Source organism: Artemia franciscana, chromosome 7 (genome assembly GCF_032884065.1).
Source record: "Artemia franciscana chromosome 7, ASM3288406v1, whole genome shotgun sequence".
Taxonomy (NCBI): Eukaryota; Metazoa; Arthropoda; class Branchiopoda; order Anostraca; family Artemiidae; genus Artemia; species Artemia franciscana.
The window spans coordinates 20546787-20555466 of NC_088869.1; positions in this window are offsets into that span (position 1 = coordinate 20546787).

The window sequence follows — 8680 nt, forward strand, 5'->3', positions numbered from 1 at the left end:
TTATTAATATCCATCAATATTAAAACCGTCATAAGAGATAACTCTTACGTGTTTCACATCCCCTCTCTCCCTGTTGGTTTTGAACACAGCTTCTAAATTAACCATTTTACTTGTCATCGTTTATTTTATCTCATTGTCTCTTTAACAAAATATTGTAATAAATATATAACACCGTAAACATTAAAAAAATTGGACATACGCTGTATTTAGTATAAAAAGAAATGATAATTTAGTTAGTTTTTATTCTCGAGAATTAAGAGAAAACGATTTGGCTGTGGTTTAATTTTGGGGCCTTGAGTTAATCGTGCCTACAACCAAAACATTGCCACTAATTAAGTGACAGTGATATCTTAAATATCATGAGTTAATACTCAGTTCGTCAATATTATAATCAGAATCTTGCTTGTATTAATACATCCAGCCAATTTTTTTACCTTTTTTCTATTCGCTTTAAAAAATTGATTCAGAAGGAAAATGAACTACTAAAAACAAATATTTTATTTAACATATCCAAATATTATCAAAGCGAAAAGACTGGAACTAATTAAATTAGGAAAAAATTGAGAATTCAATTTTTAATGAAAAAGATTTCTACATGCAGTTATACAGTGTTTGGTAGTAGCAAGTGCCAAATTAAAAAAAAAAATGCAGTGAAATATCAGGAAAAGGTAAGCTAAAAACATATGGTACTTAGCAGCTTATGAAAGTGTTGCTATTCTTTGAAGGTGTTGTCGTCTTTTGGAATCGCCAGGTTGTTAATGTGTGAATGTTTACGGACATAAAGCACTGTCAAATGTAACTAATCAATTTTGCTTATTTTTTTTTCACGGTTCAATGTGGCAACATTGACGAAAACAGGGTACTGCCATTTAATTTGGATCAAACAACAGAAAGTAGTGGTTTCCGAGGAATAGATCTGAGGAAGGTCCAAGGGGCAAAAAGAAAAATTAATTTGATTTCCATGGCACTTTAAGCTTATGGTAAATAAAAATAATTTAGCTATTAAGCTTTGGGCCAAAATCATTCTCTTTTTTGAGCAACGATATTATCAAGTGGCAGTATGTAAATTGTGATTATATTAAAACAATGAAAATCTGGATATTTTTAAATTAAAAACAATTTCAAATGAAAATTGTAATATTAAAAACTTTAAATACGATTTTTAGCTACATTAAATGCTTTAGTATGCAAAAATTCATTCCAATAATTTCAGTGCGCCTGAAAACATATAATCGCCTACTGCACGGCCCCAGAGTACGCGTCAATGTTGCAGATCGAGTATCCAGGCTGTTTAAGATCAAAATAGAGGATCTATTCCTGTATGTGTATATGTAAGGATTGGACAGAGATGTGGAGGATCTTGTTCCCATCCTTATCAAGTTCTAGGTACTCGACGAGTTTTTCTTAAGTTAGTAATTAATTTGCGAGGCTTTTGGCTAGAGTTTAATTTTGATCTTTTGCTGATTTATCCTCCAGTGACTAAAAAACTTAAGTTATTAAGGTTATTAACTATATAATTGTTTATAAAACTTGAAATCTTAGTAATTATCAATTATGAACTTTAAAATGATCAATTTTTAAAAATTATTAAAAATAAATGATCTAAGTATTCAATAATAGAGCAATAACATTTATAATTATAGTAATATTTTTGAACCAGTTGTTGCTTTAATATCGTTGTTACACTGTACGTCCCGTGGTATGTACGTGACATGGTATGCACCCATGCTATCAAGCCCTAAACTCTTTTTTAAAAAATTTTCCTTCACGGTTTCTATCTATAGGAGCTTCTCGACATTACATAACTACTCTTTCAAATCAGCTCTAAGCTCTCTCTAGTCTCTACATAAACTATTCGAAAAGTAGCCGAAAGTAAAACTAGAAGAGCTTATTATTCAGATCAAAATTACAAAAAAAAAACTGAAGAACTCTAATCGAACAAAATACCTTGTGCCTCTCCTACACGCTGGTGATAAGTGAATATCCTTCACATTTCACTTATCACCAGAGAAGACAAATATGTTATATTCTCTAGACAACATTAGACTTGTCTAGAGAAGTTCGTTCATTAGCTAAAAATCCAGTGTGGCACATCAAGCAGCTTTGCTTCTACAAATTTAATAGTCAGTCTCTTATGCGTTTGTTCAAGTATAGTGTTGTAAAAGATGCCTCAATTGCTACCATTTATTTTCAATTAGAAAACTGATTTGAATGAATAACATACAATTTCAGGTTAATAACACAATTAATTATATTGAAAGCATATTGAGGAGGTAATGCCTCACACTGAGGCAAGTTATATGAGTAGCTGGCTTGATCCTACTATATACAAGAGGAACATCTTCTGACTGCCTTGCTTTACGGATGAAAATTCAGACTTTTCTTCTCTTCCTAAAACTACAATGCTCTTCCTTTAAAACTTTTCCTACGCCATCTCTAAATCTAAAATGCATCAACATACTAAGTAATTCACTTCTTACAAAAGCCAAGCTATTGCCTCTATATATTACCACACTCACTAATCACCTTTCTTCTTGAGTGGTTCAATTAAAGTTCTCCTAGAATTACTAGGTATTTCCCCTTTTTCAAAGGGCATACTGTATGGTGTCAGAGTACTTGTTAATGTACCACACTATGTCAGTTTAAAAAAACAAGCATTTCAATAAAGAATTATTTATGTTTCTAATAAAACATAATGTGCAATTTAAAATTATGACCATACCAATGAAATATGCTTCTGAATTTGCAAGCAGAATATCTGTAAAATAAATCAACCTTTCTAACGAGATATTGCATGCAATGACAATCTTTTTTGTCATTCTTAGCTGAAATTTCGTAAAGAAATGAAACTAGGACCTTTAATTTTTGGTTGGATTTTAATCATTCATAGCGTAGCCTATTACACTCAAAGAACACTGTGGTACATTTAAAGAATGGATTTCGTAGGCTAACCGCTAAACTATATCTTTAACTGCGCCAGAATATTCCTGTGTATATTCCAGAATAATTAACCGCGCCAGTATCTAATACATTATGAGTACAGTAATAATTCCGGAAATAGAAAGCAAAAGCCACACAATAATAGCGGCAGGGACCTTCTCACTTTCGCCAGTGAACAAATTTGGTGAAAAATGTAAAAATTAAAAATATGGGAAAAAAGAGAAAATTACATTTTGGGCAAGATATCGTCAAGCCTGTAGATGTACACAAGAAAGTAAAGAAAAACACAAGAAACCTGGCAAGATGGGAAGAACTTAAAAATATGAGCGCGTGAGACGGGGAACGATTGATAAAGTCAAGCCAGTATAGATCCGGGAAATTGGATAGATACATCTGACTTGCTGGTATTCCTTGAAGGTGCTTTCCGCTGTGAAAAAAGTGTATACTAAGTGGCACGTGCCATGCACAGCGGTATTGTGCTTTTTTTCGAAAGTAATAATATCCATAAGACCGTGTGTTAAGAGAATCCCAAAGCACCAAAAAAAGTTGAAAAGTTTTGGTCACTTGGAAATTGGCCAAAAGACTTCTTTTTTATGATCAATCAGCATGGACTATTTTCAATCAGCTCAAGCCAAAATCAGTTACTGAATCCTCCCAGGCCAAAATATTAAAGTTTCTTGATGCCCCAAAATAGGCCTGGAAATTTCATGTCTCTGATTGGCTTGAAAGTTTTCAATCCATGTTTACACCAGTACAGAAATGACTGAAGAAAAATCACAAAGAAGACAAAACGAGGATAATGACAGTCAGTGAAAAATAGAAAAAAATTATCCAAATATATTGTCCTTTTATATTGTTTTGTGGACTTTTATCTGCATTTTATTATTCTATTCTGAACTGAAGACAGTCGAGGGGAGGTCTCGGCCAAAATATTTGCATATTTTTCTTTTCTTTTTTACTGGCTGTTATTACTCTTTTTTTCTCTTCTTTACCATCTTTTTTTTCGTTTGGCTTCCTTAGGGAGTATGGTATCAGAAATTGTGTGCTAGATCGAAATAAAGGTTTTTAATTTTCTGAATGGCTTAAGAATATTAAGTGGAAACTTTCAAGGCATGATGAGGGGGATGTACAACTGACGAAGAGGCAATATGCGCATACTTCCTTACATGAAATTACTCTGTATATGAAAGGGGCTTTTCCTCTTCAACGCCCCGCTCTTTACGCTAAAGTTTGACTCTTTCTCTTAACTCTACCTGTTAAAACAGTAAAAAACCTTTTTACTAGCAAAAAATACATTTTTTGCTACGGCAAAGAAGGGGCTGTTCCCTCTTCAAGCCCTGATCTTTGCGCTGAAGTTTGACTGTTTCTCTCTACTCTAAATTTTAAAACAGTAACAAATTTAGCGTAAACAGCAGGGCGTTGAAGAGGAAACAGCCCCTTTCATATACGGGGTAATCTCTGTTCGTTTTAAGTTTTAATGTTGCTCCATACTTTCAGTTAAAAAAACTTGTTTTTGTTATTTAATTTCTGAACGTTTTTTTTAGTTAATCCGTGTTTAGATTACGGCTCTCCGCGGATGAATAATTAAAGCGAAATTTGTATATTTATTTATTTGGCTAAATGGCTTTCCCATAGTTTTGATCGAAAGATTTTGAGAAAAAAGAAGAGGGAGGAGGCCCAGGAGGGGAGGAGCCCTTCAATTTTCGGGCACTTAAAAAGGCAACTAGAACTTTTAGTCTTTTACGAATGTTTTCATTAGTAAAAGATATATGTAACTTACGAATTAGCTTACGTAACAAACTTCTATATTCGTACGTTTTTATTATGTATATGAGAGGGTTCACCCACTCGTCAATGCTTCGCTCTTTACACTAAAGCTTAAATTTTGTCCCCTGAATCACAAAGGCCGTAGAATAAATAGTTGAAATTACTAAAAATGCTTTAGCGTAAAGACTGAGGTATAAGGAGGAGGCGAACCCCTTACATGCGTAATATTTACTGTTCGTTTTAATTTTTAATGCTACTCCTTAATTTCAGTTGAAAAAAAAATTGCATATTTATTTTTTCATTATTTTTTTTAAAAATAATGCTAGAAAATGTTGCACCCCCTTTATGGAAATCTTCTTCCCCCATGACAAATTCTTCCATGGAAAGTATCCCCACATAACCCCCTCTTCTCAACCCCCTTTCAACCAAAAAAATCCCCCTGAAAACGTCTGTACACTCCCAAAAACCATTACTATATGCAAACACCAGTCAAAATTTGTAACTTGAAGCACCTCCCACGGGGGCTTTGGAGGAGTAAGTCGTCCCCAAAGACATAGTTATAAGGTTTTTGCTGTGGTGAATAAAATGGCTGTCTCAGAATTTCGATCCGACGACTTTGGAAAAAATGAGCGTGGGAGGGGGCCTAGGTGCCCTCCAATTTTTTTGGTCACTAAAAAAGGGCCCTAGAACTTTTCATTTCCGTTCGAATGAGCCCTCTCGCAAAATTTTAGGACCAATGAGTCGATACGATCGCCCCTGGAAAAAAAAACACAAAAAAAACACGAATCCGTGATTTGTCTTCTGGCAAAAATACAAAATTCCACATTTTTGTAGATACGAGCTTGTAACTTGTACAGTGGGGTTCTCTGATACACTGAATCTTATGGTGTGATTTTCGTTAAGATTCTATGACTTTTAGGGGGTTTTTCTCCCTGTTTTCTAAAATAGGGCAAATTTTCTCAGGCTCGTAACTTCTGATGGGTAGGACTAACCTTGATGAAACTTATATATTTGAAATCAGCATCAAAACGCGATTCTTTGATGTAGCTATTGGTATCAAAATTCCGTTTTTTAGAGTTTTGGTTACTATTGAGCCGGGTCGCTCCTTACTACAGTTCGTTACCACGAACTGTTTGATTGAAAGTATTTTAGGCTTTATACAGTAATATGCTGTTTATGTTGTGTATATGTATGGCCTATGTCTTTTAGATAATCGTATGCCTATTAAAATTAGGGAGGGTATTTTCTAATTAAGAATTTTCTTAGGCAGAGCAGTACCATTTTAAAAGCGATCACATTCCCCAGTATAGTTGGATAATATGAAAACTGCAAAATTCACGTGAACTCAAGCTATAAACATTTACATGTGAAAAAACATAATGTTAAAAACTTAAAAGCAAACAAACATTACTATTCGAACTTCTTAACATCCTTTTACTCCCTAACAATTCTTGTCCACGTAGATGAATGTAATATGTAGTATATGGTACCATGGTACACGTTAATAAGCTGCCTCACAGAAAGTGCTCCAGTAGCACTTTCTAAGGAATCTTTGAGTGAAAATTTCAGCTATGTGCCGCCAAACGGCTTTCAATACTTAAGTGAGCCTTTAAGAGTCGCACTTAGTATGGGTTTAAAGATTGTGCTACCGTCCACGCATATGCATATTGGGCCCCGGGAGGATACTTATCCTACCTATCCTTATATGGGCCTACTACATAGTACGTGATATCTTAGAAAATTTACCTGATCTTTGAAATAGGGAGGAAATGCCCCGCTAAAATTCAAGGAATCTTTCTTAAAATCTTACCATGGGATTCAACATACATGAGAACCCTACTGTTGGAGTTTCAAGCTCCTATATAGAGAAAAAAATGGAATTTTGCTATTTTTCCCATAAGACAGATGACGTATGCGTGTTTAGTTGTTGTTGTTTTTTTCATGGATGATCATATTTAAATAATGGTCCTAGAATATTGGGAGAGGGCACATTAAAGCAGAAATTAAAAGGTCTACTGTCCTTTGTAATTGACAAAAAAATATTGGAGGGCAACTGGCCTTTCTCCCACGCCCATTTATTTTTCAAGATTATCTGATTAAGATTTTGAGATTGCCTTCTTGTTCGTTATAGTTGAAAGATCAAATAATTATATCTTTAGAGTTAAAATGATCCCCCACAGTCCATGGGGAGAGGCCTGTAAGTTATAAAATTTGCCCATTGTTTATGTATAGTATTTGTTATTGGGAAGTATACAGACGTTTTTTGGGGGGAGAGGGATTTTGTACCTGGAGTGGATTTCCATTGGGAGAAACTTTTGGAGGGATGGGGCTGAATTTTCCAGGAAAAATTTTTCACTGGGGGATTTTGAGAAATTTAATGCGAAATCCTTTTTAATTGTCTTACATTCTCTTTGTCAGCTCAATTGTGCATGTACAGATGTTCCGGACGAAATATCCAGGAGCTTTCCCGGCGTTAATGGAATGATCAAGAAAACGATTAGATCTAAAGTCTTTTTCAAATGAAAGTATGTATGCTAAGGATGATTTTTCAGACTGAATCGTCTGCAAGTAATTTTACGGGGAGAAAACATTTTTCGCGTCTATGGAACTGCCTGTACGGAGCTTGACAAGGGAGTTGTACTTTACCCTGGATGAAATTTTTCACAGAGGAGTTTCATGTGAGGGAGGAGGTATAGTTCATGGAGAGGTAGCTAGATTTACCTGCATTATTTGAAAAATGAACGGAAATTAGATAATAAAACAATTTTTTATTTAACTGGAAGTAAGGATCAACATTACGACTAAAAAAACAAAACAAAATTATTCCGTATATGAAGGGTTGCCCTCTCCTCAATACCTTGTTCTATTTACATCCTCAATACCTTTGTCCCATTTTTTTTAAGAACGGCTACTGAAATTGAGGGGCTGTTTAATTAGAATAGGAAGCTTTTTTTCACAAATGCCTACAGCTTTAGCGTAAGACGCAAGGTATCAAACAGTTCGTGGTAACGAACTGTGGTGAGGAGCGAGCCGGCTCAATAGAAACCAAAACTCAAAAAATGGAATTTTGATACCAATAGCTACATCAAAAGAATCGCATTTTAATGATGATGTCAAATATACAAGTTTCATCAAGTTTAGTCTTACCCATCAAAAGTTACGAGCCTGAGAAAATTTGCCTTATTTTAGAAAATAGGGGGAACACCCCCTAAAAGTCATAGAATCTTACCGAAAATTACACCATCAGATTCAGCGTATCCGAGAACCCTACTGTAAAAGTTTCAAGCTCCTATCTACAAAAATGTGGAATTTTGTAGAAGGCAGATCACGGATGAGTGTTTATTTGGTTTTTTTTTTTTTTTTTTTTTTTTTTTTTTTTTTTTTTTTTTTTCCAGGGGTGATCGTATCGACCCAGTTGTCCTAGAATGTTACGAGAGGGCTCATTCTAACGGAAATGAAAACTTCTGGTGCCCTTTTTAAGCGACCAAAAAATTGGAGGGCAAATAGGCCCCCTCCCACGCTAATTATTTTCCCATAATCAACAGATCAAAATTCTGAGATAGCCATTTTATTCAGCGTAGTCGAAAAACCTTATAACTATGTGTTTGGGGACGACTTACTCCCCCAGAGTCCCCGTGTGAGGGGCTACAAGTTACAAACTTTGACCAGTGCTTACATATAGTAATGGTTATTGGAAAGTGTACAGGTGTTTTCAGGAGGATATTTTGGTTGGGGGAAGGGGATGAGAAGAGGCGGATATACTGGGGGAACTTTCCATTGAGAATTTGTCATGTGGGATGAAAATTTCCATGAGGGGAGTGCAGGATTTACTAGCATTATTTAAAAAAACAATGAAAAAATAGATATGAAAAAGTTTTTTCAGCTGGAAGTAAGGAACAGCATTAAAACTTAAAACAAACAGAAATTATTACCCATATGAGTTGCTCACCTCCTCCTAATACCTCGCTCTTTA